Below are 7226 nucleotides of genomic sequence, written 5' to 3' on the forward strand. Positions count from 1 at the left end.
CTGCCTGACTGCTGCTTGGCCCATGCAGTCTCTTCTCCTTGTACTCCAGCTCATGATTGCAATCCCCCACTCACTTGGGGTTTCTTCCAGACTGCAAGACTCTGGCGGTGCAGTTGTAAGGATGCGACTGAGTTAATAGCTCCACTCTAGAGTTTGAACTACAGCATGCTAATTTTCTTTCTGTAAGGACAGGGCTGCCTGGGGAGAAATAAGCAGAGATGGATTTCCTTCATCAGTGAAAGGTGCTATGAAATATCAGAATCCGCATCCTTGCACCCATAAAGAAATTATCCTGCTGCTGCAGCCAATGGCTGATGAGCTGAGTTTTTTTTTTTTTTGTATTTTTATTAATATTTATAGGCCGCCCTTTTCCCCGCAGGGACTCAGGGCGGCTTACATAAAATAGGGAGGGGGGTATAAACAATAAACATAAAACAATACATAAGAGTTAAAATAGTACTCAACATTCATTCTTCATTCGGGTGGGGACAGATTGTGATCTTATCCCCAGGCCTGACGGGATAGCCAGGTCTTGAGGGCTGTGCGGAAGGTCTGGACGGTGGTGAGGGTACGAATCTCCATGGGGAGATCGTTCCAGAGGGTCGGAGCTGCTACTGAAAAGGCACTCCTCCGTGTAGTTGCCAGTCGGCACTGACTGGCGGATGGTATTCGGAGGAGGCCCAATCTATGTGATCTTATAGGTCGCAGGGAGGTAATTGGCAGGAGGCAGTCTCTCAAGTACGCAGATCCAGGCATTTTCACAGTCTTCTGCAGTCAGAATTTCTTCACTCCTCTCTAAAACAAGAGTAAGTCATTTTATTGCTTGCACTGTAACATCTTATTCTTTGTCAAGAGTCATAGATACAATTCTGTCCTTGAACTGGCTGGTTAAATTTTGAATTGAGTTCTTTATTATAGTAAAGCCCTTGGAAAGCTGTAAGACATTTGAGTCTCACTTCCCCTTGCTTGTCCAGCCCACATATTTTAAATAGCTGTCATCACTATCCTTCTTCATCCAAATTCTGATTTCTTCAATACTTATCTATTTATTTGCAGCCCCCTGGGGTCACATGATCATCATTTGCAATCTTTCCATCCAGCTTTTGACAAGCAATGAGGGAAGCTGGATTCACTTAGCAACTGCATGATACACTTAATAATGGTCTGTTTAACATCCGTGGCAAAAGGGCCACAAAATCAAGCATGGCTCACTTAACAATCACCTTGCTTTGCAAAGGAAAGTCTGGCCTCAATTATGGTCATATGCTGAGAAGTACCTGCATGTTCAAGTGAAAACAACAGAAAATGACCATCGTAAGTGTTAATTTTAAAAAACAAAAAACTTCTAAAGTAACAGGTAGTCTTCAACTTACAACCACCAATGAGCCCAACATTTCTGTTGCTAAGCGAGACAGTTGTTAAATGAGCTTTGTCCCATTTTACAATTTTTCTTGCCATAGTTGTTAAGCGAATCACTGCAATTGGTAAGTTAGTAACATGGTTGTTAAGTGAATCTGGCTTCCCCGTTGACTTTGCTTGTCAGAAGGTCACAAAAGGGATCACGTGACCCCAGTAATCTACAACCGTTGATTGAGTCAGTTTCCAAGTGTCTGAATTTTGATCATGTGACCATGCAGATGCTGCAACGATTGTAAGTGTGAAAAATGATCATAACTCAGTTTTTTCAATGCCGTAATTTTGAACAGTCACTAACTGAATTGTGGTAAGTCGAGGACTACTTGTACTGATGCAAAGCCTGTTCATCTCTTTTTCTTAACTACAACACTTTATTACAAGCTTTGCACCACTGGCTTTCATTTAGCAATAGCAATAGCAATAGCAGTTAGACTTATATACCACTTCATAGGGTTTTCAGCCCCCTCTAAGCAGTTTACAGAGTCAGCATATTGCCCCCACAGTCTGGGTCCTCATTTTACCCACCTCAGAAGGATGGAAGGCTGAGTCAACCTTGAGCCGGTGAGATTTGAACCGCCGAACTGCAACTAGCAGTCAGCTGAAGTGGCCTGCAGTACTGCACTCTAACCACTGCACCACCTCGGCTTTTGTGGTCAATGGACAATAAATGCAGAAAAAGAAATGCAAAGCTACAACTGAGTTGGTTTTTTGTGCAATTCTCCTTTTTTTAAAGTTGTCTTTGTCAATGTTGCAATTGTGTTTCAGAAGTCCAGAAGCTGGGAGTTAAAATTAAGATGGTAGCTACAACCAGGTGATCAAAGTTTCACCCTTTTTACTGCATTGCAAAAAGGGAGCAGTGCTTAAATCCCGGGGGACACCTCTGGCCTCCTTTTCCGCCAAACTTTCAAGGTAAAGGATGAGTTGGGAAATCTTGGCTTTGAAATGAGAGCAAATTATTATTCAGCATAAATAATAAAGCCGCTACAGCAAATCTGTAAGAATACTGTGACACCCTTGGGACCCACAGATTTATCACTCCTATCATCCTCTTAAAAAACCAGCAAGGAAAAACTCATTAAAATTATTTATGATAAGTACATGCTGTCCACCCAACTAAGAAATTATTGTAATCACTTGTATATCAAACTTGAAGGGTTGGAATTGATGGCGATAGCCAAGTGGTTTGACTGCCCAGATGCCAAATGTCAGGTTTCTGGGTAGGCATAAAAAATGTATGACTTAATTTAACTGTGGCACCAATGGCTACAACATTTTCTCCAACATTTGGGTTGTATGCCAGTTACACCCTTTCCTGGTCCAAGAATCCCTGTTCACAGTGACCAACACCCTAGTCACCTCCTATCTTGACTATTGCAGTGTGTTTTATATGGGGCTGCCCCTGAAAAGTATCCAGAAGCTCCAATTGGTTCAAAATGCAGTGGCCCACATAATTTGGTGCAGACCCAGATGTTGGTGCAGGAGAGGTGTTAACTCTCCTGCAGGAACTGCATTGGCTGCCAATTTGCTTCCAGGTCCAATTCAAGATTCTGGTTATCACCTTCAAAACCTTACATGGTTTGGCGTGGGATCAGTATACTTGAAGGACCATCTTTTCCTTGTCACATCTATCCAATCCTAAACATGCTTTCAATTAAACATGATGTTGGTTCTTAACCAACACCAACAGATCTGCAGCAAGAAAAAGATAGTTTAAGTGTCTTTTTATCAAAGCATTGATTCCATGGCAGGAGTATATTGGCAAGTTACCAAAAATCCACAGATCCGGGGTGTCAAACTCGCGGCCCGCGGGCTAGATGTGTCACGTGCTGGCCACCTCCACCCTAATTTTAATGAAGTGGGGGGAAGTCTCAATAAGTCAAGTGATGATGCGTGTTTGACCCACCCCTTCCATAGCTGCATATAAACCAAGAAAAGCTTCAATTAAACCACCATGTGGCCAACATCATGTCTTTTTAATCACACCACTCAAATACCCCTGAACTAAATGATTCCTTTCTTCTTCTTCTTTGTATAGAGAGGAGAAGGGTTAAATGTCTGAGCCTGTATGCACTGTTGCTAATCAACTAATCAATTTTGTCATGATCTATATTTTTCCAAGTCTGTTTATTGGGAACTGTACATATAGCTAAAATCCAAAGCAAAATCATCAATACCTCAGATACTATCAGTACTAGGCATTCAATGATATTATAGAGTAGGGAGGCAGGGGATGTTATGGGCCCCCTCGCCTAGGGCGGTCCATCCAGCAGAAGCAAGAAGAAGGGCCTTCTTCGTGTGGAACATCATCCCCATAGAGGTAAGATTGCCCCCCCCCGGCCACTGTTTCACAAGGCCCTAAATACCTGGGTTTTCTTGGGTTTGCCAATGGGCCTGATTACCCCAGAGAGAGTAAATGACTTAATTGACTGGGGAATTATTACTTTTTAATTGTTTTTATATTGTGATTTTATTCTTATAATCCACCTGAGAGTGACTTGGCTGCCATCCAACCCACAATTCTTAACGAAGGTATCCTTTCAATCTCCTAGCCTAGTTGTTGGCTATCTGGCTATCTGGTAGCCTACTCAAAATAACGTTTCTCAGTTCATAGGGTCATAAAATGAGGACTTTATTGTATTTGTTCTCTCTCTCTCTCTCTCTCTCTCTCTCTCTCTCTCTCTCTCTCTCTCTCTGAGTGTGTGTGTGTGTGTGTGTGTGTGTCTGTGTGTGTGTGCGTGCGCGTGTGGGTGGGTGGGTGGGTGGGTTGTTTATAAAGTTCCTGTCTCCTTTCCCACCTTCTCACCCCCCTTTTCTTAGGCATGCAGGCACTGGCCCAAACATTCAACTGGTGCAGTCTTTGGTTCTACCACAAAACCGCGGACGACAAAATCGCGGTCGACGAAAGCGCGTATGTGACGTCATCACAGCGCGACGAAAAAGATCGAAAAAGATCAAAAAATGTAAAAATAAAGCTAAAACCTTCCCCTAACCCCCCCAAACCTAACCCTAAACCTAACCCTAAACCTAACCCTTAACCTAACCCTAAACCTAACCCTAAACCTAACCCTTAACGTAACGAAAAACCTAACGCTAACCCTTAACCTAACGCTAAACGTAACGCTAACGCTCTAACCCTAACCCTAACCCTTAACCTAACCCTAACCCTAACCCTTAACCTAACCCTTACCTTTATGTGAATCGGCTTGCTGTAATTTAATTTTTATTTGAATTTTTCGATCTTTTTCGTCGCGTTGTGATGACGTCACATACGCGATTTCGTCGACCGCGCTTTTGTGGAACGCGGTTTTGACGGGTCACGGCAGTCTTTTCCACCCTGACCTCACCTAAAATGCCCTTAAGGACAAAGGTCCAAGGAGACACATCCAGATATACGTGATTCACTGAGAGGAGTTTTCTCCCATGCGCCTTTTTAAAAGATTAGTTCTGTCTTTTCTTGCTCAAAATCTATCCAAAACAGGAAATCATTCTCTGTAGTTCGAACAACTACCTTTCAAAGAGTTTTTGCAGAAACAAGTAAACATGCCAGAGAAAAAAATGGTATCATTACATACTTAAGACTCATGAATAAGCCTTTATTTGGCAGCCATCTAGGAATCAACTAGCATAATTCCCCCCCCTCAAACCCTCATTTGCATAATTCTACCTGAACATCTGCTGCAGGTAATCAATTAGGTACAGAAGCAACAATAGTTTGGAAAAATTCTTCCTCTCTTGCTCCAAGAATACTGTGTAATTATTGCCTTAGGGAAGGATCTCTGGGCAGGGATCCCACAAAGCCTGAAGAAAAGAAAAAAAGAAGATAAAAGACAGAGGGAGGGAGGAAGCCATACTAGATGTAACAAGGTGAAAGGCATAGAAGGACAATTTAAACATTTTATTCAGGGTTTCTTTTAACCCTATTTTTAACTCTAATGGATAGCACTGCTCTGTAGGAACATGTCCTCAGTTTGGGCTCCTCTTGAACTCCCAGCCATGCTGGACAGGCAGCTGGAGGCTGTGGCCATGAAGAAGTGTGTCCACTTCAACAGCTGTACCAGCAGCAGCCCAATCTGGAGTGGGATGTTCTGGAGCTGATTCCTGTTTTAACCTCTCTAAACTACTGCCATGTGCTGTACATAGGCCTGCCTTTGAGACTATCTGGAATTTGCAGCCAATGAGAATTAGCACCCCATTTTCAGCATGGGGAAAATACTACTGGCATATAGGACTGATATTGTAGATCAGGCACTGGGTGCCAGTAGTATTCAGGATGCAATTCCAAATTCTGGTTAAACTGATAAAGCACCATGTATTATTTTTCTTTAGGAAGATGATCAATTATCCAAATTAAAAAAGCCCTACATGATTTGGTTCCAATGCACCCCAAGAGTGCTCATAGTGTAATACAGGTAATCCTTGACTAAGACTACAATTGGGCCCAAAATTTATGTTGCTAAGTGAGACATTTTTTAAGTGAATTTTGCCTCATTCTACTTTTCTTGCCAGATTTGTTAAGTGAATCACTGAAGTTGTTAAATTAGTAACTCAGTTGTTAAGTGAGTCTGGCTTCCCATGGACTTCGCTGGTCAGAAGGTCCCAAAAGGGGATCATGTGACCCTGGGAGACTGCAACCATCATAAGTATGAGTCAGGTTTCCAAGAGGTTGAATTTTGATTGCATGACCATGGGGGAGCTCCAATGGTCATAAGTGTGAAAAACAATCATAGGTCACTTTTTTCAGTGCCATTATAACTTGTCATTAAATTAACTATTGTCAGTCAAGGACTGTCTGTACCAGATGTCTTCCAACTGATATGTTGTTAGATCTTTAGAAGAGTTTCTTGCTAAAGACTCCTGGGAGGTCAAACGCAGACAATCAAGGATTCTTGCTGCTTTCTATGGAGTCCATGAATCCCTTTTGCCTTCTCAGTCTGGCCTATAAACGTAACAGTTCCAAGAAGTGTTGGAACTAGCCCAGCCCTGCTGAGCCTTCCAGCTGAGAGGAGACTGAAAGGACCTGCCCTCTACAGAGGCTTCTTGCTTTAATATGCTCTCTTAACCAACACCAGCAGATCTCCAGCATGGGAAAGTTTTAGCTGCCTTTATACCACAGCATGGATACTGTGGCAGGGGCATTGGCAAGATGTGGTTTTTAAAAAGCCCATAGGTGCATGTAGCAGCAGTTCGACTTATATACCGCTTCATAGGGCTTTCAGCCCTCTCTAAGCAGTTTACAGACTCAGCATATTGCCCCCACAGTCTGGGTCCTCATTTTACCCACCTCAGAAGGATGGAAGGCTGAGTCAACCTTGAGCCGGTGAGATTTGAACTGCCGAACTGCAGTTAGCAGTCAGCTGAAGTGGCCTGCAGTACTGCACTCTAACCACTGTGCCACCTCGGCAGAGCTTCAATTAAACCACCATGTGGCCACCATCATGACCTTTTAATCACACCACTCAGATACCCCTGTACTAAATGGTTCCTGCAGGATCCAACCTGGGTCCATCACCAGACCAGAAGTTTTGTCTTCCGAGCTTTTAGACTCCTCTGTCTGCTTTGGGCTGCTCTGTGTGCAGTATTTATATGGCACCTGTTGTGTGTAGCTTTTTAGATATAGATTGGAGAGTTGATGCCTGGCTATTAAGTCCTTGTGCTGCCAAGCCCTCAGCCTCCTAAGTACTTGATAAGCTGGGGGTAAGTCAGTACCCCTGTTAACTGACAAGGGTCCCATTTCCCTGGCTGTTTGGGGGCCTACTCTTCCAAAATTTTAGACAATGTAAATGACCCCTTCCTTCTTTTATGTATAGCGA

The 7226-nt window shown here is 43.1% G+C and overlaps 1 long non-coding RNA gene across 1 annotated transcript; it reads right to left on the reverse strand.

Moving 5' to 3' along the window:
- Window positions 1-324: 324 nt before the first annotated feature.
- LOC148043136 (uncharacterized) lies at window positions 325-5208 on the reverse strand. The gene is made up of 2 exons (XR_015698353.1): window positions 5081-5208; window positions 325-795 (listed from the first exon to the last, which is right to left on the reverse strand). It is a non-coding gene; the product is annotated as an uncharacterized LOC148043136 (long non-coding RNA).
- Window positions 5209-7226: the final 2018 nt, after the last annotated feature.

This window comes from Thamnophis sirtalis, unplaced genomic scaffold (assembly GCF_051295495.1).
Source record: "Thamnophis sirtalis isolate CommonGarterSnake01/CBP01778 unplaced genomic scaffold, rThaSir2_p1.2 scaffold_13, whole genome shotgun sequence".
Lineage (NCBI taxonomy): Eukaryota > Metazoa > Chordata > Lepidosauria > Squamata > Natricidae > Thamnophis > Thamnophis sirtalis.